This window comes from Equus caballus, chromosome 2 (assembly GCF_041296265.1).
Source record: "Equus caballus isolate H_3958 breed thoroughbred chromosome 2, TB-T2T, whole genome shotgun sequence".
NCBI classification, from domain to species: Eukaryota; Metazoa; Chordata; class Mammalia; order Perissodactyla; family Equidae; genus Equus; species Equus caballus.
Window position 1 is genome coordinate 58,926,711 of NC_091685.1, and position 26,486 is coordinate 58,953,196.

Here is a 26,486-nt window from a genome sequence, read left to right on the forward strand (position 1 = left end):
TATATATATATATATACACACACACACATATACAGACACAATGGAATACTACTCAGCCACAAAAAAGATATAGTCTTGCCATTTGTGACAACATGGATGGACCTTGAGGGTATTACGTTAAGCAAAATAAGTCTGATACAGAAAGCCAAATACTATATGATTTCACTAATATATGGAAGATAAATACCAACAACAAACAAACACAGATACAGAGACTAGATTGGTGGTACAGAGGGGAATGGGGGTGGGGGGAGGGTGAAAGAGGTAAAAGGGCACATTTTTATGGCGATGGATGCCAACTAGAACTTTGGTGGTGAGCACAATGTAGTTCTATGCAGAAATCAAAATATAATGAGATACACCTGAAATTTGTATAATGTTATAAACCAGTATTACCTTAATACAAAAAAAGTGTCATTCCTTCAGGAAGATGTAATGATTATAAACTGATGCACCTGAAAAAAAAAAGCCTCCAAATACAGGAAGCAAACACTGACAGAACTGAAAGGAGACATAGAAAATTTAATAATATTTAAATGCTTTAATATTCCACTTTCAATAATGGTTAAAACAACCAGGCAGAAGGTCAAAATGGAAACCAAAGATTTGAACAACTAGACCTAACAGACACCTATAGAAAATGTCACCCTACAATGGCAGAATACACATTTTTCTCAAGTGTACATGGAACATTCTCCAGGATAGATCCATTCTAGTCCATAAAACAAGCCTCAATATATTTAAAAAGATTTGAAATCATACAAAATATGTTTTCCAACCAAAATAGAATTAAATTAGAAGTTAATAACAGAAAAGTATTTGGGAAATTAAAAAATATGTGGAAATTAAATAACTTCTAAATAACTAATGGGTCAAGAAGAAATTGCAATGGAAATTAAAAAATACTTTGAGAGAAATGAAAACAAAAATACAACATACCAAAGCATATGGAGGGCAGCTAAAGCAATGTTTATAGTTGCTAAGAAGCACATTAAGAAAGAAGAAAAATCTCAAAACAATAACTGAACCATTCATCTTAAGAAACTAAAAAAAACAAAACAAAATGACTAAGTCAAAGCAAGTAAGGAAGTGGAAAGAAAGAAATAATAAACAGAGCAGAAATAAATGGAAGAGAATAGAAAAACAATAGGGAAAATCAATGAAATCAAAAGGTGATTCTTTGTAAAGGTCAACAAGATTGACAAACCTTTAAATAGATTGAACAAGAAAAAAAGAGAAAAGACTGACTTAAATCCGGAATGAAACAGAGAACATTATTACTGATTCTTCAAAAATCAAAAAGGTTCTAAGAGAATACTGTAAATAACTGTAGACCAACAAATTAAATAATTGAAATGAAATGGATAAATTCCTAAAATGATAGAAACTACTGATACTGACTCAAGAATAAATAAAAATCTGAATAGATTTATAATAAGCAAAGGTGAATTAGTAATTAACATTTCTTTTTGTTTTTAAAGATTGGCACCTGAGCCAACATATGTTGTCAATGTTCTTTTTTTTTTTACCTTCTTCTTCTCCCCAAAGGCCCCGGTACATAGTTGTATATCCTAGGTGTGAGTGCATCTGGTTGTGCTATGTGGATGCTGCCTCAGTGTGGCTTGACAAGCAGTGCCATGTCCATGTCCAGGATCCGAACTGGCCCAGGATCTGAACTGGCGAAACCTCAGGCCACTGAAGTGGAGTGCGCACACTTAACCACTCTGCCACAGGGCCAGCCCCTAACTACACTTCCAACAAAGAAAAGACTGGGCCCAAATGGCTTCCCCTGTGAATTCTACCAAACATTTAAAGAAGAATTAGTACCAATCCTTTACAAACACTTTAGAAAACAATAATAAGAGGAAGTGACCCTTCCCCACTCATTCTTTAAGGCCAGTATTACCCTTTTCCCAAAACCAGGCAAAGACATCATGATAAACTATATACTAATATCCACTATGAATGTCAATGCAAAAACTCTCAACAAAATACTAGCAAATCAAATCTGGTAACATATAAAAAGGATTATACACCATGACCAACTGGTATTTATCCTAGAAATGCAGGAGCAGTTCAACATTTGAAAATCAATTAATGTAATGAACTAAATTAGTAGACTAAAGGGCAAAAAAACACATCATCTAAATGCAGAAAAAGCGTATGATAAAATCCAGAGTCCTTCCATGATAAAAACACTCTGCAAACTGGGAATAGACAGAGAACGTCTTCAGCCTGATAAGGGGCATCTACAAAAGACCCACAGCTAAGGTCACACTTAATGATGAAAGATAAAATACATTTCTCCTAAGATCAAGAACAAAACAAAGACGCTGCTCTTGCCATTTCTGTTAAACCTTGTACTCAAAGTTATAGACAGGGCAATCAGGCAAGAAAAAGAAATAAAAGGCATCGGGGCTGGCGGGGTGACTCAGCGGTTAAGTGCGCACGTTCTGCTTCGGTGGCCCAGGGTTCGCTGGTTCGGATCCCAGGTGTGGACATGGCGCCGTGTGGCAAGCCATGCTGTGGTGGGCATCCCACATATAAAGTAGAGGAAGATGGGCACGGATGTGAGCTCAGGGCCAGTCTTCCTCAGAAAAAAAGAGAATTGGCAGATGTTAGCTCAGGGATAATCTTCCTTGAAAAAAAGAAAAAAAGAAAGAAAAGGCATCCAATTTGGAAGGAAAAAGTACAACAATTTCTCTTTGCAAATGATTTTATGTATAATTTCATATACAGAAATTCATAAGGAATCCACTAAAAAATATTTGGACTAATAAACAAGTTCAACAATGTAGCAGGATATAGGATCAATATAGAAAAATCAGCCGTGTTTCTATACACTGACAAGGAATAACTCAAAAATGAAATTTAAAAACAATTCCAAAAAAGATAAAAAAAATAAAAACAATTCCAGGGGCCAGCCTTGTGGCTAAGCGGTTAAGTTCACATGTTCTGCTTCAGTGGCCCAGTGTTTGCTGGTTTGGATCCTGGGAGCAGACCTAGCACTGCTCATCAAGCCATGATGAGGCAGAATCCCACATAGCAGAACTAGAAGGACCTACAACTAGAATACAATTATGCATTGGGGGGCTTTGGGAAGAAGAAGAAGAAGAGGAAGAAAACGATTGGCAACAGATGTTAGGTCAGGGCCAATTTAAAAATAGAAAAAAACCCACTTCCATTTACAATAGCAACAAAAAGAGGATAATATTTAGGAATAAATTTACAAAAGAAGTGTAAGACTTGTATGCTGAAAACTACAAAAATTGTTTGAAATAATTAAGAAAGATCTAAATAAATGGAAAGACATCTGTGTTCATGAATTTGAAGACTTAACATTGCTAAGATGGCAATCCTCCCCAAACTGATCTACAGACTCAACACAACTCTATCAAAATCCCAGTTTTTCCCATTTTGTTTTGTTGTTGTTTTTTGCAGAAATTGACAAGCTGATCCTAAAATTCGTATGGAAATGCAAGGGACCCAGAATACTCAAGGCAATCTTGAAAAAAAAAGAACAAAGTTGAAGAACTCATGCTTTGCTATTTCAAAACCTACTGCAAGACTATAATAATCAAGACAGTGTGGTACTGGCATAAGGATAGACGTATTTATCAATGGAATAGTATTGAGAGCTCAGAAATAAACCCTGTCATTTGCTGTCAATTGATTTTTGACAAGGGTGCCTAGAAATTGAATGGGGGACAGGATGATCTTTTCAACACGTGCTGCTTGAACAACTGAATATTCACACGCAAAAGAATAAATTTGGCTCCCTACCTCACACTATACACACAGATATAATTCAAAATGTATTACAGACCTAAATGTAAGAACTAAAACTGTAAAATTCTTAGAAGAAAACATAGGCGTAAATCTTTGTGACCTTCAGTTAGATAATGGTTTCATAGATATGAAAGCGTTAAGTGTAAGTGACAAAAGAAAAAAATTGATAAATTTGACTTTATAAGAATTTAAACTTTTGGGCTTCAGACACCATCAAGGAAGTGAAAATATGATACACAAAATGGGAGAAAATATTTACAAATCGTATATCAGATAAGAAATTTGTATCCAGAATATAAAAAGAACTCATAACTCAACAATAAAAACAGCATCACCAAATTTAAAAATAGGCGAAAGATTTGTATAAACACTTCTCCAAAGAAGATGTGTAAATTTCCAAAAGATACTTGCACCGTCGTCATTGGGAAATGCAAATCAAATCACAGTGGCAAACCATTTCATACCCATGATGAGTGCCAAATAAAAAAGATGGAAAATAATGTGCTGGCAAGAATGTGGAGAAACTGGAACATTCATACACTGCTGGTGGGAATGTAAAATGATAAAGTCACTTTGGAAAACCGTTTGACGGTTCATTAAATGCTAAACATAGAGTTTTTATATGATCTAGCAATTCCACTCCTAGGTATATATGAAAAAGGAATGAAAATACATGTCCATAAAAACTTGTACATGAATTTTCATAGCAGATTTACTCATGACAGCCAAAGAGTGGAAACAGGTACCTAACTATGCATCCACTGATAATAATGGATAAGCAAAATTGGTGTATTCATATGGTGGGGTTTTGTCAGCAATAAAAATGAATAAAATATTGACACGTGTAACAACATCGACGAACCTCGAAAGCATCTTGCTAAGTGAAAGAAGCTAGTCATAAAAGATCACTTATTGTATGATTCCGTTAATGTGAAATGTCTAGAATAGGCAAATATATAGGGACAGAAAGTAGATTCATGGCTGCCTCTGACTGGAGCAGTGTTGGGGAGCAGGGATAGGATAGGACTGCTAATGTATATGAGGTTTCTTTTTGGACTGTTGAAATGTTCTAAAATTAGAATGTGGTTATGGTTGCATAACTCTGTTAATATAGTAAAAGCTACTTGACTGTACACTTTAAGTGGGCAAAATATCTCAATAAAGCTTTAAAAAAAAGACCTAGAATCCGAATTCCTACAGACACCTCTTTTCATATGTATAGTGAACCTCTGTGAAATTAAATGGCTTATCCAGTGTCATATATGTCGAATGTGGCAGATTCAGGACAGAAGCTAAATCTCTCTAACATCGGAATTTGTGTTCTTATGATCTTTATCAGGCAAAAAGATCTTGCCTAACTGAGATAGCCACTTCATCTGGAATTGCAAAACACTCAGTGCTTTAGAAATAGCCTTTGATAGCTAGCACATGGTAAGCTAATGAGTAAAGGAAAATTGATACAGTTATAAATCGTCTACTTTAAAAAAGAATATAGATGTTAATTTCCTCCACCTATATGATTTAGGTTCTTTGTTCCACATTCTTTTCCACATTGATAGAATTTGATTGAAAAATTTTAAGAAGTTAAAAATGCTGTATAATAAAGATTCTCCAACTAGATAGATGCTTGTGAGGGTGTGTGCATGCATGCTTGGGGGGTGAAATGTAGGTTTATATATATATTTAAAGCCCTACAGCATTCAGTAGAGTGCCATATACATGGAGAACCATCAGTGGCACCTCTTGTTGGTACAATCAAGATCACATTTGATGTCCTAGTATTTCGGGCTCTCTATTAGCTCCTCAGCCGTTTCATCCACGTCTCCTCTAACGCTCTTCATATAGCACACATGATAGCCACACTGCCTGTGGGTGATTCTTCGGTCATGTCTTGAGCTTTAAAGCTCTGACCAAGGACACAATTTTGGGAAACGTTTCCACAAGGATGGGGACATAGTGAGGAAGACAGAGATATAGCCTCAGAGGCAGGAGTGTTATCATAGCCAGACCACAGGTACTCATTGAGCTCCTACCACATGCTCACCTTGGCAATGTCAAAGAAAAAAATCTCAGGAAAACAGGGGTAGGCAGGCAATTTAATGTGGAAAGATACTTCAATTTAGAAATTAAAGAGAAGAGAAATAGACAGATTGTGATGGATCGTGAGTATTAGGGACAATGAGTATATGAATTTGACTGTGAGAGGAAATAAACTTCACGACTATAAGGGGGACAAAATATTCTGTGAAGGGCTTTTCAGGCTAGAAACACAAAGTGTGTTAAAGCAAAACAGAAGGAGGAACTAAAAAGAGGGACTGCAGATTCTGATTGCAGCTCATCTGGAAGATAGGGCCAGGGTCAGTGTGCTCAGTTGCCATCCAGGCCAGTTAGTTTCAAATAATGAAGGCTTTGTTTTTTGGCCACCGCTGCACTCCCCTCTTGGGCAATCATTTAACAATTGCATAAGATTTGATACAAGGAAAGTCACTCAGGCAAGAGCTGTGAATGTTTTGATGAAGAGTCATTTCAAAGCATGAAAAGAAAACTTGGACATACGTCCTACAAATTAGTAATAGTGAAGTGCAGTAGAAATCCCACTAGACTTGGATTTAGAAAACCTCATTGCAGTCCCTCTCTGTCACTTGTTCCCTTAATACTATCATAACACTTCAGAATATTTCAGTGTTCTGATTTCCTTATGTGGCTGGAAGTAGCATAAAAATTCTTAAGATAATCTACCCTGTCTTTTAATAAAAATATGATTCCTGCACAATCTGGCGTGACAGGGAAGAAGCTGTAACTCTGGTTCACTCATTTGTTTATTTAACAAATATTTATTGCATGTCTGTTATCTGCCAGGCATTGGACTAGGTAAGTGGGACACAATAGTTGAGAAGATAGATGAAGTCCCCGGAAAACAATAGGAAACAAATAAACAATAAACAAGACTTTCAGGGATGGTGATATGTTTTATGAAGGACATCAAGTAGGTAATGAATTTGAGTAACTGAGGGTGGTCTCTGTAGAGACAGTGGTCATGAAAGTCCTGTCTCTTAGTTTGGGTTACTCCAGAAACAGACTCTGAGATAAGAATTTGAGCAGAAGCATTTTATTTGGGGAGTAATCCGGGGAATCACTAGAAGGATTGTGGGTAAGAGAGACAAGGAGGGAAGGAGCCAATCAATGGTGCCTTATCAACAGTGTTATCACTTGGGCAACTGCAGTGAATCCCCCTGCAGAACTGTTGGAATGGCGTTAAACATGGGCCTCTGAGTTATCCTACCTCAGGGGAGCAGGAGCTGGAGTATTTATAAAATAACTACAGTCAGTTATTGATTGATAGTTGCCGGGGATAGAGGGCTCAAGGAGCCCATTCCTTGGCGTTCCCTCTCTGTGGCACATGTGGAGAAAACCCTCAGCTAAACCAATGCATGTGCAAGCAGCTGGAAGCCAGGTCTGCACAACAAGAGTGAGGGGATACGGTGGGAACGATGAAGCTGCCACAGCTTCTAGAAGATGACATTTGAGTAGATATTTGAAGGATGAGAATAATGCCACCACATGAAGAGCTAGAAGCGGTGCATTCCTAGCAGAGGAAACTGCAAGGGAAAAGTTCAAGAGGCAGGAAAGGACTGATACATTTGAGACTGAAAGATAGGCCAGTGTGGCCATGTACTGAGAGTTAGGGGAAAGTTGTATGTGATGAAATAGGAGGATTCAGATCAGGAGGGTCCTCAAAGCAAAGAGAAATAGGGTTTAGCAGTTATCCCAAGAGCAAAGGGGACCAATTAAAGAATTTTAGGCAAGGGAATAACATTTTCTTTTTTCTTCTTAAGATTGGCACCTGGGCTAACAACTGTTGCCAATCTTTTTTTTTTTTTTCCCGCTTTATCTCCCCAAACCCCCCCGTACACAGTTGTATATCTTAGTTGCAGGTCCTTCTAGTTGTGGGATGTGGGACGCTGCCTCAACGTGGCCTGATGAGTGGTGCCATGTCCGCGTCCAGAATCCAAACCCTGGGCCGCCGCAGCGGAGCGTGTGAACTTAACCACTCAGCCACGGAGCAGGCCCCGGGAATAACATTTTAAAAAAAGTCACTCTGGCTTCCATGGGCTGAATGAATTAGAAAGGGGCAAGAGTAGACAAGAATGGTGGCAATGAGGACGGAAATAAAGGAATGAGTTTGATACTTGAAAAAACTGTATCTAGAAGTAGAACCCAGGGGTCATGAGTTGATAAGAGGGTGAAAGAAATGGAAGGCAAAGGGATGATTTAGATGTTTGGTTTGAGCAACCATGCAGACCGTGGTGCCATTTCCTGAGACAGTGAAGACCAGGGAGGAACAGCTTGGGCAAAAATTAGGTTTGTTTGTAATGCCTTTTAGACATCCAACTGGAGGAGTTAAGTAGGCATTTGGTGATGAGTCTAGAATTCAAGAGACAACTGAATTTGACACACGAATTTAGGAGTCACCAATATATCGCTGACCATTAGAATTATGGGGGTAGATTAGCTCAGGAAAAAGTAGAGATAGAAAAGAAAAGAGGTTTGAGCACTAAAACTTGAGGAACACAAGCATTTGATGGTCAGTTCAAGAGGAGGAATCAGCAATGGAGACTGAGAAAGAAGGGCCTGCGAGGTAGGAAAAACCAGGGAGTGTGCTGTCGTGAGACTGTATTGATCAATGCATTTTGGAAGCAAGCAATGACTTAAGAAAACAATCTTAGCTAAATTAAGCAAACGAAGAATTTATTGAACTGTGCAACTGAAAAATCAGAGATTATTCAGCTTCAGTCGTGGTTAGAACTAAGTGCTTAAATGATGTTTGTTATTTTTTGTCTCTGTTTTCCTCTTTTTCCACTTTATTCTCAGGTAGGCTTTTTATGCATGGTCACATTACGTTCTTCAGACTTACAAATTCCAACGGCAAGAGAGTTTCTGTTCCTGATCCCACCCCTGGATTAATGACTGTAGTCAGAGAATGTGAGAAACAGAGATTAGGAGTATGCAATTCAGCTCAGCCCCATCATTTATTAGCTGACGGGTCAACCATTCTGTGGTTCAGTTTTGTTATTGCTCAAATGTTCCTAGCAAGAGTACCTACCTCAAAAAATTATTACGAATATTAGGGGAGTTAATATTCCTAAATTGTTTAAAATAATGCCTTGCATATAGTCACCACTATGTGTTATTATTATTTGACTGTTGAGGGCTGGAGGAGGGGTCATCCTTATCTGAAATGATAGGACCAGTGGAAGGAGAAGGGTGCAAAACCAGGATGTTGTTACCAGGAGGGAGAGCGGATCTTTGCACTGAAAGAAATTCAACAGACATCTCTGCAGAAGCAGAAATCAGAAGAATGTTTCAAGAAGTGGGTACCGTGAACTAGGTCATACACTGCTGAAGAAGCAAACAAAATGAGAACAGAGAAGTGTCCACTGGATTTGGAAATATGAGGTCGCTAGACAATAGAAGGCAGAAAACAGTAGGGTGAAGTGCAAATGGGAGAGGTGAAGTGGTGAGAGCTAGTAGAGACAACTGTGGTTTTGCTGTGAAGTGATCAAAGAAATCAAGCAGCCACTGGCAGGACATGTGAGGGCTGAGGGTTCTTGCTTTTGCTTTGTTTGTTAGTGAGAGCTAGTCAAGTATGTTTGTAAGGGCCCAAGAGAGAGTGAGATGTAACACAGGATGCAAAGAAGGGGTAAATGAAGAAGCTGAATCTTTGAGAAAGCAAGAGGTGATCGTTTCCAGGTCTCAGGTGGAAGAAATTGCCTTCAATCAGAGAAGGATATTTCTTCCAATGTAATAACAGAAGACGAAGACGAGGGGGATGTGTACAGGTAGGTTTATATTTTTGGTCAAAAGAATATGAGGCAGTTTTCCTTCATTGCCTTTTTTCACACTGGAGGAAAAAGTGAGGTCATCACCTAAGAATGAGTGTATATTATGCAGGGGAGGCTTCTAGAAAGTTTGAAGAGGGAGAGAGTCCTGAAGGAACCTTAGCAGGGCCACGTGAGAGAGCAGATCGGCATCGCGGGGCAGCAGACTTGCCCTGCTGATGGGGAGGGTTGCTGAAGCTGAAGGCCCTTTTGAGGTTTGGTCCTCCACTCTGAAGGAGTCCTGGTATGTCAGGGAATCTCATTACATGGGGCAGGTTAAGACTTTTTCTGACTTGCTTTGCTAATTTCTAAATTTGTTTTTAATCACTCAAGTGACATGGTATATTTTAAACCTCTGTCCCACCTCTGAGGAATCTTGCATTGATAATTCAGCACTGCCACCTCCCCACCACTGCCACCTGCACTAAGTTAGAAGCTTCTCCTTTACTCTGCCAGATGCTCAGGGTTTTAGTCTCCCCTGGACTTGTGGATGTTGAAAGGGTGGGTTTTTCCTTTGTATAGTCAGAGCATGAACCATTTGTATTAGTCATGGTTCTCTAACAGAGAGAAACAGCACCTATGGGATATACATAGATATATACATGGGAGATTTATTTTAGGAATTGACTCATGCAGTTTTGAAGGCCGAGATGTCCCGTGATCTGCCTTCTGCAAGCTGGAGAACCAGGAGAGCCAATGGTGTACTTCAGTCTGAGAATGGGGGGCCAATTGTGTCGGTCCTGGTCAGAGTCCAAGGCCTGAGAACAAAGGGTGCCAATGTCCACGTCCAAAGGCAGGAGAAGACAGATGTTTCAGCTCAAGCAAGGCGAGGAAATTCTCCCTTCCTCCCCCTTTCTGTTCTAGTCGAGTCTTCAACAGATTGGATGATGCCAACTTGCATTGGCGACAACAATCTTTACTCAGTCTACCGATTCAAACAGTAATCTCTTATGGAAACACCCTCGCAGAGACATCCAGAAATAATGTTTGACCAGCTATTTGGGCATCCCTTAGCCCAGTCAAGTTGACACATTAAATTAATCATCATACCATTTCTGGGCTCACTTGGTCAATTTCTGGATTTTTGTGGAAGGAAAACTCCCACCAGGGAAAAGCTAGACTAGCTCCTGGGCAGAGAAGAGGAGCAGTGTTCATTCTTGTGATGACTGAGATGATCCAGAGCAGTGACTCAGCTGCTCAGCATCGCTCATAAATAAGATACGTGTACAACTGTGTTCATAGTTAGGTTCTTTCAAAAATATATTCAAAATACAGATTAGATGAAATATGAGATAAAGACGAAATGAAAAGTTAAATATGCTTAATTTATTAATGGCACTAGACACCTTTTTGCTCTCACTAAAGTATTACTAATAATTATTATTAATATTAGTATATTTAGTGAGAACAAGGTAAATGAATATTGTGTTTGGAATTAAATGGAGGTTTTTAGGCCCTGAAAGTAGAGTTTTTTTTGAGGAAGACTGGCCCTGAGCTAACATCCGTGCCCATCTTCTTCTACAAATAGCTTGGACGCTGCCACAGCATGGCTTGGTGAGCAGTGTGTAAGTCTGAGGCCGGCATCTGAACTTGCGAACCCTGGGCAACCAAAGCGGAGGGGGGGAAATTAACCGCTAGGCTACTGGGCCAGCCCTGAAAGTAGCTTTTTATGAGGCCAATTCTTTTTTTTTAACCTTGAATAGGCCCAGGCTAGTACTAGACCATGTTTAACTTGGCTTCAGCCAAACTTCACCCTAAAGCCATAATCACTTATTCCCGAAACCACAAAGCAGATTAGGACAAAGCAGAAGACTACTGAATTGGGCATGGGAGTTTGAATTCCAAGTCTGTGATGTAATTTGACCCATACCTTTGCTATTCCACCATTTTCTCATGGCCAAAAGTCAGTTATATCCTGAGCTAAATGATACTCCTGTGTCATTAACAATCTCCATATAGTGTGTTGAGACAATTTGAGGTCAAATATGTTGCTTTGCCACTTTCCCACCTTTTATTGAGGCTATAATTACAAAGGTCAGGCAAAAAGAAAGAAGTTTTTACAATCCCTTGCCTCTTCTCATTTTTTTTAAAACTGTATAGTAACAAAACATGCATAAAATGAGGTCAGGATTATTGGTGACTGCTTTTTTATTTTTAATCATTGATCATGTTAGATTAGGTCACTGTGGGAGAACATTCGAGGCTATGGAACCGATCTTCACCTGCATTTGATCTTCATCTTTGGGTAAAGCAATACCATTAACCATGTAAATATTCAATGCAGAGACAACTGTTTTGCTGTAATTTTATTTCTTTTTTAGATTTAGATCTATAAAACCTACAAAATTTTTTTCTTTTTATTATGTCATATTCCATTATCATACTCTTAACATTTTTCAAATGCATCATTTTACTAGTCATCCGAATGAGGCCTCTTTAATGTGGCATCCTTTCTTCTAGAGCTCTTCACCCTCCTTAATCTGTAATTCTTTGGGCCTTTGCATTTTCTATTCTCTTTGCTTAAAAGCTCTTTGCCCAGATCTTTACTTTTTATTTTTGAGATTTCAGCTAACCGTATGTTCCTTAGAGAGGTCAAGTAAATGACTCACCTCCCAAACTTCTCTATTACTTCTCTATCTGTACTGATGTTTTGCTTGATTTTCTTGATAGCACTTACCCCAGCTTGAAATCCCCTCCCTTGCCTAGTGTGCTATTGTTTGCCTGCCTGTATCAAGCCTCACCCATGGAAGTGGAATGTAAGCTCTGTGGGTGAGCGAGGGATTGTTCTGGCTTTTTCACCATTCTTTCCCTAATATGTAGAACAATGGCTGTTATGCAGAAGGTTGTTGATTAAATGAATGAATGAACTGAAAGTGTAATGAAAGGTTAAAGGCCAGGCAGGAAACAGCTCCATGCAGCATAAGAGCACAGGCATATAATGAGCAAAGCAAAATGAAAGCATCTAATGTTATTCCAGAACAATTTATAAATCACAAATCATTCTCTGCCTAGTGCCCTTTGCTGGCTTTCCTTACTCTTAGGATAAAATCCAACACCCTCATACAGCCTAAAAGGCCCTCCAGGAGGTGGGCCACTTCTGCCTAATGACCAGCCACTCTCCCCTACTCTCCATCCTCCAGCTGTTCTGGCTATCTATCAGCAACTCAGATGTGCCCTCCTCATTCTTGCTTGGTGGCTTGACACATGCAGACCCCTCTGTCTCATTCACTCTCCCCCATCTTGCTGCCAAGCTCTCTTTCCAGGCACAGTTCAGGCCTCAGGGAGGGGTTTGTGATTCTCCAGAATAGCATGAGCCCCCCTCCTGTGGTGGCCTCCCATAACACTAGCATTTCCTTTGTCATCAGTACTTTAGTGTATGTTTTTCCTTCTGGTGTTTCATTAGGTATAGTCTGAAGACAGCCTGGATCAAGATCTTTTGAGATTTTTATTAAAATAACAATTCACATTCTTGAGCCCCTCCTTCCGGAAGTACTGTATTGGAATCTCTTGGAGAAGGGGAGATGAAATAGCGTTTTTGTTAGCTCTCCAGACGCTGCGTATGCCCTGCAAGTTGGAGAACCTCTGCCCTAGTCAGAAACATCTGGTATGCTAGGGTCTGTACATATCTCGGGCCTGTGCATCACCAGAGTCTATTATGGAACCTGTAGATGCTAATACATATTGAATAAATAAGTTCCTTATAGTCATAGTACTAAGTCATTCAGAAGATGAGATGGAGCCTAGGTCTAAGTAGTGGTGGAGAAATAAGATCAGGATTCATGAGAGGAGGGTCAGAGATATTAGTGGTGTTTGATAAAGGAATCAGTCAGGGATCTTCAGTTCCAAGTGACAGAAACCAAACAGGCTTAAACCAGAGAAGAATTTTTTGGATCATGTAGCTAAAAAATCAAGTGTGTGAATGGATTCGGAGTCTCAAATGATGTCATCATTAGAACTCAGTCATTCACTTTCCTCACTCCAGATCAAAGCTCAATTTCCTATTTGGTGCAGATTCTACCTTCTTGGTGGCAAAATGGCTACCAGCAGATTCTATCCTCCTGTTGGCAAAATGGTTACCAGCAGCTCCACGCTTATATCGTTCAGCTCGGCAATCTTAGCAGAGGAAGAACGTCTCTTAAGTATTAACTCAGAAAGTCCCAAGACAGAGTCCATTCGACCAATGTAGTTATTTGACCATTCCTATGTTAGTCAGGGAGATGGACCTGATTGGTCATACCTAAAAAATGTACCTACTCCTTCAGTGGGGGAGAGTAGGAAGTGGTGGAGTCAGACCCACCTGATCCGTATGGACTTTGGGGAGGGGTGGGTTTCTAAAAGAAAACTGAGGATGTATCAAATCTCTATTATTGGAAATTCATCCAATAAACCATTGTTTATTGATCCTCCTGCTGTGTGCCAGAACGTTTTATGCCCTAAGCATATGGCAGGGAACAAGGCAAATCAAAATTCCTAAGTTTGTGTTCTTATGAAGCTTACAATGTGTCCAGGAAGGAAGACAATTCCATTATAATTACAACAAAATTGAGGGAGTGTAAAAATAGAGGATTAACACAGAGCATTTATAGAGAGATTATATTTAGGCTGGAGAATCAAGGAAGGTGTCCTAGAACTTTGAGCAGACTCCTGAAGATTGATTAGGAGTTAACCAGAATTAATCAGAGGGTAGATGAGTTTCAGGAAGAGAAAGTATTCCAGAGAAGAGAGATCATAGCATGTCTGAGGACTTGAAATAATTGTAGCATGAGAGGGAGAATGGTCCTCTCCATCTCTGTAGTCTGAGCACCTCCAAGGCCATCCACTCGTGGGTACCACCTTCCCACACAGCCCTGGTTTATGACTTCTGGTAATACTAGGTCTGCCCTGTGTTCTCCAGTCCTAGGGCGTTCTAGGTACTTTCACTGTAAACATGTTAAACAAGCATGTTAGCAACAAGCATGTTAGCAGCAGTATTTTCTCAGCAAACTCCCGCCATATGACTAATTGGCTATCAGGCAATTTTGCATTGAAAGATAAAATAACTGGTTGAGAGTTTGGTTTCATTTCTTCTCCATTGACAAAGTTCCCACAGTACTCTCATTTTTATAGTATATAAATCTTAGCCTTCATAATGGTCTATACAGTGATGAGTAGACACAATGGTCTTAAAATAGTGGATGATAACGACGTATATATATCAACTTGATAGAAAATAAAATGATAAAACTTATTGTAAGTGTGAAGTAAGAGAGTGTGAAGCCAGATTTTCTATTACACTATATAATGATAACATATCAGTTTGCAAATCCTTTGGTGAGCACAGTCATCCCTCCCACCTGTCAAAATCAAAAGTTTAACCAAGCTATGGCAAAATAAAAGAGGCGGCTACTAATTCATGAAAGACTTTGAAAACAAGTGCTTAGGTATGATCCGCAAAATAAAATCAGTTCTTTGCCCAGTATTGTTGTGAATCTACACTCATTTTAAATGCATTCAAATATTTTTTGTATTATCATAATAAAGTCTTTTAATGTTGTTATTAACTTTAATGTCCATTTTTTATTTTTTGTTGTTTTATCTTTTATGGCAAAATTGCCTTACAGCCAATTAGTTATGTGGTGAAAATTCTTGCAGCAAAGATGTTTATGGCAAAACTACTGGGCATGCGGTCCTAGAGGTGGTCATAACTTCTGGCTGTGGTTAAATTTCTGTGTTGTTTCACTATCCTTCGGTTAGATTTTTAGCTCTTCCATCACTATGCAACCAATATCCTGTATTAAATGCTGTCAGATTGAAACACTTAGAGTGGTTTCTAGTTTCTTTCTTGGACTATGGTAAAATTCAAAGCCATGAATTGTTACTTTGTTTCAACGTTGATTTGGCAGCAAAAGCCTTATTAGACTGGATTCAAGATGAAGAAGAATTCTACGGTTTGCCTAGTTTCATTTCCAGTTTTTCAAAGTTTTCTCATTGATGTGCTAGAGTTCTTTATATATTGATATTCTGATATCGATCTTTTGTTTATTATATATGTTGCAAATATTTTTTCAAGATGTTGACTTTTCATTCTTTGCTATTTTTGATGTCCTGAATTTTAAAAACTTTTAAAATTGTACATAAGCCTGTTATTTTACGTAATCAAATCAAAAAAACACTGAGAGTATATATTCACATATTTTTTCAATTCTTTTTTTCTCTCTTTCATAGTTTAATCTTTTATACATCTAGAATACATTTCATTTTACTGGGTGAGCTAGAGAGCTAATCTGCCTTTTTTCCCTCCAAAGAGTCAACTAGAATTATTTATTGTCACTCTATTCTTGTTCTACTACTGTGCATTTGAATCATATTTCTTTATCTAAGTTCCTTAAGGTTTGCATTGTAGTATATTTTTGTGACCTTGACATCTATTGAAGGTCAGCATGAAAATACTTTGTTGAATGTTTTCCATACCTTTTGAACAATGAACTGAAGATATTTACATAAATCATATTAGCAGATACCAAGATATTCAGGGGATAAATATTTTCTTGAATTTAATTAAAATGTTTACTTATTATATTTTCCGCAGATTTATTGTAATGAATTCTCTTCTCAGGATATAAAAACTATGTAGTATAACATACTATTTAGCCAAAAAGTGAACATATTTAGCTCTATATTATCTGACATCTAAATATTTAAGCCTTTCCCTTTTGGAGCCTAAAAAACACTATTCCTTCTGTTTCCTTAAGGAAGACTTGGTTTAGGTTACTCTTAGTTGTTATGATTGATCTTCGAACTTCCGCCAAATGAATAAGTTTGGGAGACACAAATAATAACAGTAATTAATTTCTTTAAGATACCAGTTTCACCATAAGGCATGGTATGAAAGCTTAGAGTGAGATAATTTTTGCAAATATAAGCAAGCAGAAGTTTCTTTAGGCTTGCTCTAACAATGAAAAACAATAAAAAGAATTCAGTGCTAAGAAGCTCATATGGGAATAATCCATGAGCTCATTAATTAAGCTCATATGAGAATAACCCATGAGCTGTAGAAATCAATCAACAAAATTTATGCTAAAAATATCAGGAGCTAGAGATTCAAGGGTGAACAAGATATACATGGTCCCTGCCTCCAAGTAATTTCCAGTCTGGTGGGAGAAATGATGCTTTATCAATATGATGTGCGTAATTAATGGTTATTATTTAATACACACGGTAAGCACATTTTATCTAGTTTTGGTAGGTCAGGGAACATGTCTTAGAAGAAGCTCACCTAGAAGTCTGAAGGACACGGTAATGATGCAGGGGGGGCGGGTGGGGGGGGGCGGGTGGGGAAGGTATGTTCCAAGACAAAGAAACAGCATATACATAGAATCATGTAAAAGCCCTGGGGTATTAAGACAACTTTAAGAAGCGAGTATGCTTGAAGAGAGAGGAAGATGACCATGAAATGCTGTAAGTCAAATTAAAATATTTGTTCTGAAGGCAGTAGGGAGCCACTGAAGGGTTATAACCAGAGGGGAGGACACAATCAAATTTGCTTTTTGTAAGCCTCATCTAGCTTCAACTGAAGAATGGATTGGAGAGGAAAGGTAAGAAGGGGAGCAGGATAACCAGTGGAGAGGCACTTTATTAGGGTTGCGGCCTGGCCCAATGAAGGGAAGTGGACAGCTTCAAGAGAGCTTAAAGAGGTAGAAGCTACAGGACATGCTGACATATTGGAGAAGGGGAAGAGGGAAGAATTTAGCATGACTTTAGGTCTCAGTATTGTGACGAGTGAATACAGTGCAGTTTACTGATGTGGTGAACACAGGAGAAAGAAAAGATTTGGGCAAGAAGTTGCCGTGTTCAGTTTTGAGCGGGTTAAATCCAAGATGCCTGTGGGACATCCGAGTAGATCAACCCAGTAAAGGGTGCATGGACCTGGAACTCAAGGATTGAAACGGAGATTTGGGAATCAGCAGGATATAAATGAAAAATGTCATCATGGAAATAGTTGAGATATTTGTTATTGCACATCTGATTATGTCCACTCTAGTGGGAAGGATGACTACTGAGCAAATGGGACTAAGCCTTGCTGCTATTTCCCTGGTTATGAAGCACAGATTGGTTAGTAGTAGTCCTACCTGAACAATTTCACCTGTGAATTTTTAAGACAAGTGAAGAGCTGCAATCTTTTTAATCTGTGGCACATTAACAAAAATTTAAATTAAAATATATTAAGGAAAGAAAATTAAAAAACAACATGTTTTATCCAGTGATTGACCCAAGACTACCTGGCATATAGTAGTCCCTTAAAGAATACTGATGACTAAATGAATGAATTACAAATTCTAGACAAAGACACTTAGTGTTAATCTATCAGCACAGAACGGTCTCCAGGCTTTTAATCTTATTAAAATTCAGTAAATGCCTATTGAATGTCTCTTGTATTATAGTTTTAAAATGCCTAAAATTCACATCCAAAACGTGATTTTTAAATTAAAAGTTTCAGAGCCTGAGGTACAGAACCCTAAATTGCAGGGCAGATTCTCATACCAGGTCTTGCACAGTCCCCAACATCCTTTTAACTCTGCGGCTCCAAGATCTACTGAAAGGGAAAGCAGATCACGTTGCTGCCCTACAAACTCATCCTGAGCTTCCACTCTGTGTTTTCCCACGTAGATTCTCTACTTTGTAATTTCTGATTCCACTTCTCCTTCTTTGTGTTCAGAGAAAATTGTTCTTTTCATATAAACTTTAGGTTATGACTTGTACATGAGATATTCCAGTTAAAATGTGCTTTCCCAACCTATTATAGCCTCCTGCCCTTTGTTTGAAAAGAGTGAAACAACACGAACTTTCCTTTTTGACCTTTGAGCATTCACGAGGGAGGCAGAGGAGCGACGCGCAAGGAGGCCTGGGAGAGCGCGTGCCGCGGACTGCTGGCGTAGTTGGAGCTCTAAAGGGCAAGCCTGTTGCTAAGGAAACTGCTGCTCCGGGCTGGCTGAACACACAGAGACAGCGCAGGGAAAGAAAGGCACAAACAAGTCGGATGCTTGGGGGAGGGGTGGCTTCAAGCAGCCTGAAGACTTCTAAACCTTTATCGCAGGGAACACAGCAAAGGCTGGGGCGTGCGGGGTGGGGAGGAGGGGTTCAAGCTTCTGTATCCCTTCCTAGAAAAGAATTAGCTGGACTTTAAAGGGATCCTAGACTCTCCTGTGAGTTTTGTTTTGCCGAGCGCACAAGCAAGAAGATGAAGTGACTGTTAATTTTCCATTAATCTTCACGAAGTTTATAGCAGTTTTCAAGTTTAATCCCTTTCATTGGTAATATGCTTTAGAGCAGATTTACAATGCTGAAAATCATCTTTTGATTTATTGTGCAGTCGATGCTTACTATTAATGGAATAAAATAACCGTAGATGTAGTCATTTTGGAAATTATTGATATGCTTTTTCAAAAATTGCGTAACTCTTCACCTTTCTTAAAAAAAAGTTCCTAGAGAATATTTGACACATTTTCTTTTACTCATTTCTAACACAGTGAGTCTTGAGTTACTTAAATGAATAAATCAGCTAAATCATGAAATATTGGAAAGATTATTTTTAACTTTCTTATTAAATTAACTTCTAATTTTTAACCAAAAAAGTAAAGAATATAACTTCAAAGGCATTTTCTATTAGTATAAAGTAAGTCTCCTTTTTACACCAATGAAAGTTGAATTTTTTATATACATTTTTATATACAATTTTTTATATACAACATCTAACATGGACGATCTTTCGTCCTTCCCTTGCCCTGGCTTGTAAAAAGATCTACTTGCATCAATAAACATTTTCTTCCCTTCCATCCTCTCCTCTCCCAGAATAAAAGAGGTCATCAGTTCAGAGCTATGCTATCTGGATTGCTACCTTGTTGAAGTAGATTTTTGCTTAGAGGTCATGTAATCTAAGCCTTTCATTTAACGCGTGGTGATGTCTATATGCAGCCTGTTTCTGGAGCCATTTCCAAACACATTTATGAATAGGTGTCCACAAAATTCCAAGCTTAAATCATACAGATAGGACCAGCACACCTAAAATTTTGACTTTGAAAATATCCACCTCCTTCTTAACCTCAATAGGATCCACAAAGATTTTCATCTCACAGGGTGTTTTACCAAAATAAGCATGTGCAATAGAGCCATAGGAATTGTAAAATAAGGATGATGCTCTGTAAGTAACGAAAAGTTGAGTTGAGTTCTATGGAATTCAATGAGCAGGCAGCAGAAAGTTCAAGAAGCGCTCACCCACCTTGTGCCCACTGTCATATGTACAGATAGAGGGCTAGAGAGTGTGTGTGTGTGTGCGCACAAGTGTGGGGAGTAGAATGAAAGAGAAATCCAAGATATAAACCTACTTTTCTTGGAACCCAGAATCGGACAAGGTTACTTGGAAGGAAACCTGCTCATCATTAAGAAGTGTTTTAGTTCAATAGGTGTTTACTTCAAGAGATATGCAAGTAAACCTCGTGTGCACTTTGGTGAACTCAAAACACCAGGCCGTAGTCCCCCATCCAAACTTGGCTTGACCAAACTCCACTGTTCATAAGCTCCGTGTTTGACGTCATTACCTAGGTGAAGTATAATTTTATGGCAAAAGGATAAGTTTCTTTTAAATTGATGTTAAATGTCTGACTCCGCATTTTCTTGGAGATATTTAGAAAAAAGCTCTTGAGTTCTTAGTGATGTCACTGGGCAGTCTTAAGATAAATCAAACAGATAAGCATCCTAAATGGTCCTACTTGGTTTAAATTAATTGTGAAAATGGAAAGGGCAGGAGTGACTTAAAAAAAAAAAAGAAGGTAAAAAGTAATCTTTTTTAAAAAAGGTAGAGTTAGAAAGATGTCTGAGAACAAGTAGATTAAATAAGAAAGTCAAAGGCAGATTGAAATGGTTCATTCACTTTTTTCATTCTTTTATTCATCATCAAACAATTATTAAGACCTGACTGAATTCCAGGCACTGCGTTAGGTTCTGTGTGGGAATATTATATTAATAAGATATGGTTCCTTTTCTCAAACAGCTCATACTTTAATATGTGGAATAAAGACAGAACTTATGCCAATAATAATGTATAACTTTTTATGGGACCTTCTTCTACTTTATAACGTTTAATTACAGGGAAGTATTAGAAATCACCTGTTATAATTCCTTTAAAGAAAGATTAAGATAATCTTTCTTGATTAAAATGAGAATCTATTTTACAGTTCTGCTTGCTTGTTCAGTGATGAACTTCTGAGAAACATAAGCAACAACAAAATATATGTTAATAAGGTTTTAGAATATATAAAACTGTCACACCCATTATCCTGTCTGATTTGCACCCGTCAGTGTAGGATTGTTACCTCATTGCATAGATACAGAAGGTGAGGCAAAGAGGAGTGGCTTTCTCAAGTCACTTGGCTACTACAAACTAGCCCTAGGCTCTGGATCTTTGGACCACAAATGCTCATCTTTCTATAACATCCACTGCTTCCTAGAGCTATATGTGCAGTTTATTTTTCTAAAAAGTATTTATTCTGATTCTAAAAGTGTTACATTGTATACATTTTAAAGTGGAAATAAGAAATTTTGTTATTGATTTTTCCTTTTATGAGAGTCTAAAATATATACAATACAGTGTATAAAGTGCACAAATCTTAAGTGTGCAGATTGATGAAATTTTAATATATCCTGTAGCTATCATTCAAATTAAAGTTCAGAATACTTCCACAGTCCGGAAAGCTCCGTCACACACTTTTTGAGTTGATGTCTCCTTCCCTTCTCTCACATTGACCCTCACAAAGGTAGCCGTTATTCTGACTTTTAACACCTTAAGTTAGTTTTGCATGTTCTTGAACTTTGTATAAATTGAATCTTACTGCATATTGCAATTTGTGCCTGGATTTCTTTGGCTAGCATTGTAGCTGTGAGATTCCTCCATGTGTTTGTTCAAATTCATAGTTCTTTCCTTTTTTATTACTATATAGTATTTCATTATACTCTATAGTATGAATATATTATAATTTTTAAACACTTGCTACTATTGATGGATCTTTCAGTTATTTCAAGTTTTTGGCTATTGTGAATAAAACTTCCATGGGGCCAACCTGGTGGGGTAGTTGTTAAATTCGTGTGCTCCACTTTGGAACCCCGGGGTTCTTGGGTTCAGATCCCAGGCATGGACCTACGCACCGCTCATCAAGCCATGCTGTGGTGGCATCCCACATACAAAATAGAGGAAGATGGGCATGGATGTTAGGCCAGGGACAATCTTCCTCAAGCAAAAAGAGGAAGACGGGCAACAGACGTTAACTCAGGGCCAATCTTCTGCACACACGCAAAAATAGATAAATAAAACTTTTATGAACATGATTTCTGGTGGAATATACACTAATTTCTCTTGTATATACCAATGAGCAGAATTGCTGGTTGTGGGGTAGACATACGTTTAGCTTTAGTGGATACCGTCAAACAAATTTCCAAAGTGTTTGAACCAGTTTATATTCCTGCCAATCATATATGAGAGTGCTAATTACTCTACCTTCTCCTCATCTTATGCTGTTGCCAGTCTTTAAATTTTAGGCATTCTATTTTTAGAGGTATCTCACTGCGGCTTAAGTTTGCAGTTTCCTGATGAATACTGATGGTGAGCGCATTTTCATACGCTCATTGACCAGTTAGAAATTCTCTTTTGTGCCTGTCTTCTGTACATTTTTAAGTTGAGTTCTTTGTCTTTTCCTCATTGATTTGTGGGGGTGCTTTTATATGCTGGATGTAAGCACTGTGTTAGAATATGTATGGCAAATATCTCCTCCCAGTTTGTGGCTTACCTATTTTTCTCACTTAATCATGCCTTTAGATGAATAAGTGTTCTTAACTTTAATGAATTTCAAGTTATCAATTATTCTTACATGATTAGTACTTTATCTTTGCCCATCCCAAGTTCATAAAGGTATTCTATAAGGTTTTCTTCTAGAAACTATATTGTTTTATATTTAAACTTTGTGTCTATGATACATCTCACATTTATTTTGTAAATATTGTAAAAAAGCTAATTGGATGGGAGAAAACTCATTTTTAAAATTTGCTTTTTTTCCCCGGCTTACCAATATTGTTGACCATCTTCTCAAATACTTCTATTTATTTCTCATTTTTCAACCATTGTTAGTTACCTGTACTGTACTAACACCAGGAATACAGCAGTAAACAAAACAGACAAATATATCTTGGCCACCTACATTTCTTCTGTGAGTTTGCTTGCTCATATTCTTTTCCTAATTTTTATTTGTCTGTTTGCATTTTTTTAATCAATTTGCATGAGCGCTTATATATATTTTGGTTCTTAAGCTTGTGTTGTTTGAGCAGATTATTTTCTCTCAGACTTTCATGTACTTTTTTTTTTTTTTTTTTGCTGAGGAAGATTCACCCTAAGCTATCATCTGTACCAGTCTTCCTCTATTTTGTACATGAGCTGCCACCACAGGATGGCCACTGACAGACGAGTGGTGTAGGTCTGTGCCCAGGAAATGAACCTAGGCCGCCAAAGCAGAGCACCCTGAACATAACCACTAGCCACCGGGGCTGGCACAGCATGTATCTTTTAACTTAAACTTTTGAAGTGCAGTCCATCCCTTTCTGACTTTTTACCTTCTCCGTTTTGCCAGACTTAGTGTATCACTTAGAAGGGTTTTCAGTGAGAAGAGAAAACCTGACAAACACTGACTTAAACAAATAGACCCCAGTTCCGTCGCATCACAGGGTGTTTGCGGGTAGGCAGTCTGGGGCTGGTGGTGGGACTTCGTTTTGTCAGGAACTCCAATCCCTTTTCACTTCTTCTGTTCTGTCATCTTTAATGTGGGCTCTTGTTTTTAGGCTTGTATATGATTGCCAGGCGGCTGCTGTAGTTTTCTATCTTAGGTTCATACTTCAGGCAAAAACAAAAAAAAAAGGAATTGCAAGAGGTAGGACCAGCAGATTTCTGTGTCCATCTCATTGGCTGCAATTGTGTCTCATATAAACAGAAAGGCAGCAAATGGAGTTTTCATTTTTACAGTCTCTATAATAGATGAAGAAATGGAGAAAACAGGCTAGAAATGAAAGATGGATAACAATATACACAGCTACTAAATTTGGAAAAGACTTTCTGTGGTGGAGTGTTTGCAAATGGGCACAATTATCTTCACTATATCCATGCCTCTTTGCCATGTAATTTTGCAGATACTCCCTTCAAGAGATGAAGCCCATTTCCCCACCTTTTGAGTTTATGCTGGCCTTGTGACCTGCTGTGACTGAGAGAATGCAGGGGACTGGCACTTTTCCAGTTCCTAAGCCTTAGGTGTGGCATCCTGCTGTTCACCGTTTTGGAGACCGGCTCCACCATACAAGTAAGCCTGGGCTAGACCCCTGGACAATGAAGACTCATGACCCATACACCTCTGTTGCTTTAAGTAACTGCGGGCTAGCTGTCAAACATGAGTGAGGCCACCTTAGACCAGCTAGCTGATTGAAGATGTACGCAAGTCCAGCTGAGGACAGCCAAGCCTGACTCGTACCAGCAGAACTGCCCACCAGACCCATAGAATCATAAGCAATCATAAATGATTGTTTTAAGCCCCTAAATGTTGGGGTGATTCATCATGCGAAAGACCCAAATGATATGTTTCCCCATAAAATATGCTTTTTAATTTTATTTTTAAAAATAATTTAGTATTTATATTTATGTCTTTAATCCCTTTGAAGTCTATTTGTATGTATCATGTGTGTTAGGAAATAATTTTTTTCCCTAAGATTTATAGCCGATTTTCATAGTATCATATACTTAATAGGTCATATCATATATTTAATTGCTTTCCAACTGATTTGAGATACTACTTTTACCATTCACTGAGTTTACATGTATTTCTGGAATACACTTATCAACTCACCTGTTCATGTACTGATACCAGACTACTTATAGAACGTCAGAGAGTAGCTTGAAAGCTGACGGAGCAAGTCTCCTCTTACTGTTCTTTTTCAGAAATGTCCTTAGACATTCTGGCACATTTGTTTTTCTATGTGAACTTCCACTTCTCTATTTTCATAAAAAATATTGCGATTTTAATTGAGATAATATTGAATTTATATATTAAGGAAGAACTGGCATCTTTATAATATTGAAAATTTTTCTTTAGCAACATGAAATATTTCTCTGTTTCATTTTATGTCCTTTAGTAGCGTGTATAGTTTTCTTCACATAGATTTTATCCATTTCTTATTGGATATATATCTAGGTAGTTTATCATTTTGGAAATCATCGTATATGAAATCCTTTTTATTTTTGTTATATAATAATTCTGTTAATTTGATATGTCAACCTTAAGTCTGGCAATTTATAGAACTCTCAGTTGTTTTTCAATTAATACTCTTGGATTTTCTTGGTAAAAAAAGTGTTATATTAAATTGTAAAAGATTGGTCATTTCTCTCAATTACATACACTTATTATTTACTTTTCTTGCCTTATTATATTGGTTAGACTTTCAATCAATGCTGCAAAGAAATTGTGATAGCGGAAATGTTTCTAATGCTTTACCAAATGAAAGGATATTCATTGTTTCATTACAAGGGAAGCACTTTATTATATGGAAAATATATCTATCTAGTTTATTAAGAATTTTTTAAGGAATACAGTTATTCTTTAACAATTTATGAGATTTATTGGGATAAACATCTTTTCCCCTTTATTTTCTTAATTTGACAAATTACATTTATGTATTTCCTAATGTAAAGTCATCTTTATATTCTGCTTTTAAGACTAACTTGGTTTTAACACATGAGCAATTTTAATTCAAAATTGGATTCTATTCGCTAGTATTTTGTTTGCATCTAAGTGATATTTTATTTATATTTAATACCAGTAACAATTTTCATGCCCTTAGTGACAAGATAGTTATAAATAAATAAAGGAAGTAATGGCGGGGACTCCTAACTCAGCAGGGGAAACGTTGACTCATGTCAGCTCACCACTGCTGTGTGGTTCTCAAATTATCAGATAATATCATTTTTCATGATAAGTTAGAAATCCAGAGTTTTATGTAAAATTTTCTAAATTTTATAAGTTGATAGTAAATTCAAATTAAAACAAACAAACAGCTAATGATTTGAACATGCCTACAAATCCTCTGCAGGCAGAAAACATGGTTGCTGGCAGGAATCCGTTTGTGATCCACTGTTATCGGCCTCTGACTTTAGTTTTCTTTCTTTCTTTTTGTATACATTTCATTCCGTTTTGAATTTGAGATTGCTACTAAACTTAGAGTTATTTGAATCCATTCAACCTTTTTCTGCAGCTTGCTTTCAAGGCTCGTATATGGTTGCCATATACAAGTGCTTATATGCCACAAGGCTTAACTTTCCTTGAAATTTAGGCAATATATTCTACTAAATTCATGAGACTAGTGCCTTTTATACTTGTTGGATTTTGAATAAATTTTACTGATGTCTAATTTACATGCTATTAAATGGGACATTCTTTATAAAGTTTGACACAGATAGCCACCACCATCAAAACATAGAGCATCTTCTTCATGCCAAAAGGATCCCTTGTGTCTATTCCCAGAAAATTTCTTAACATCTCCGGCCCCAGGCAACCAATGATCTGCTTTCTACCAATATTGATCTGATTAGTTGTTCCAAGAGATTAATATAAATGGAACCATATAATACTACTTTTTGTGTCTGGTTTGATTTACATTTCATTGCTTAGTAAGATTACATTGTATAGGTACATCAACATTTATTGTCCATTGATCTATCCATGAACATTTGTGTTGTTCCAGTTTTGAGCTATTTTACAT

The 26,486-nt window shown here is 37.6% G+C and overlaps 1 long non-coding RNA gene across 2 annotated transcripts in view; it reads left to right on the plus strand.

The window, feature by feature from the left end:
- The first annotated feature begins 9,423 nt into the window (after window positions 1-9,423).
- LOC138923264 (uncharacterized) overlaps window positions 9,424-26,486 on the plus strand; it is a 75,029-nt gene continuing 57,966 nt past the window's right edge. Inside the window, exon 1 of one of the 2 annotated variants that reach the window (XR_011436655.1) lies at window positions 9,424-9,629. This is a non-coding gene — a long non-coding RNA (uncharacterized lncRNA). The remainder of the gene's footprint in view (window positions 9,630-26,486) is intronic. The other variant, XR_011436656.1, reaches the window with a different exon arrangement.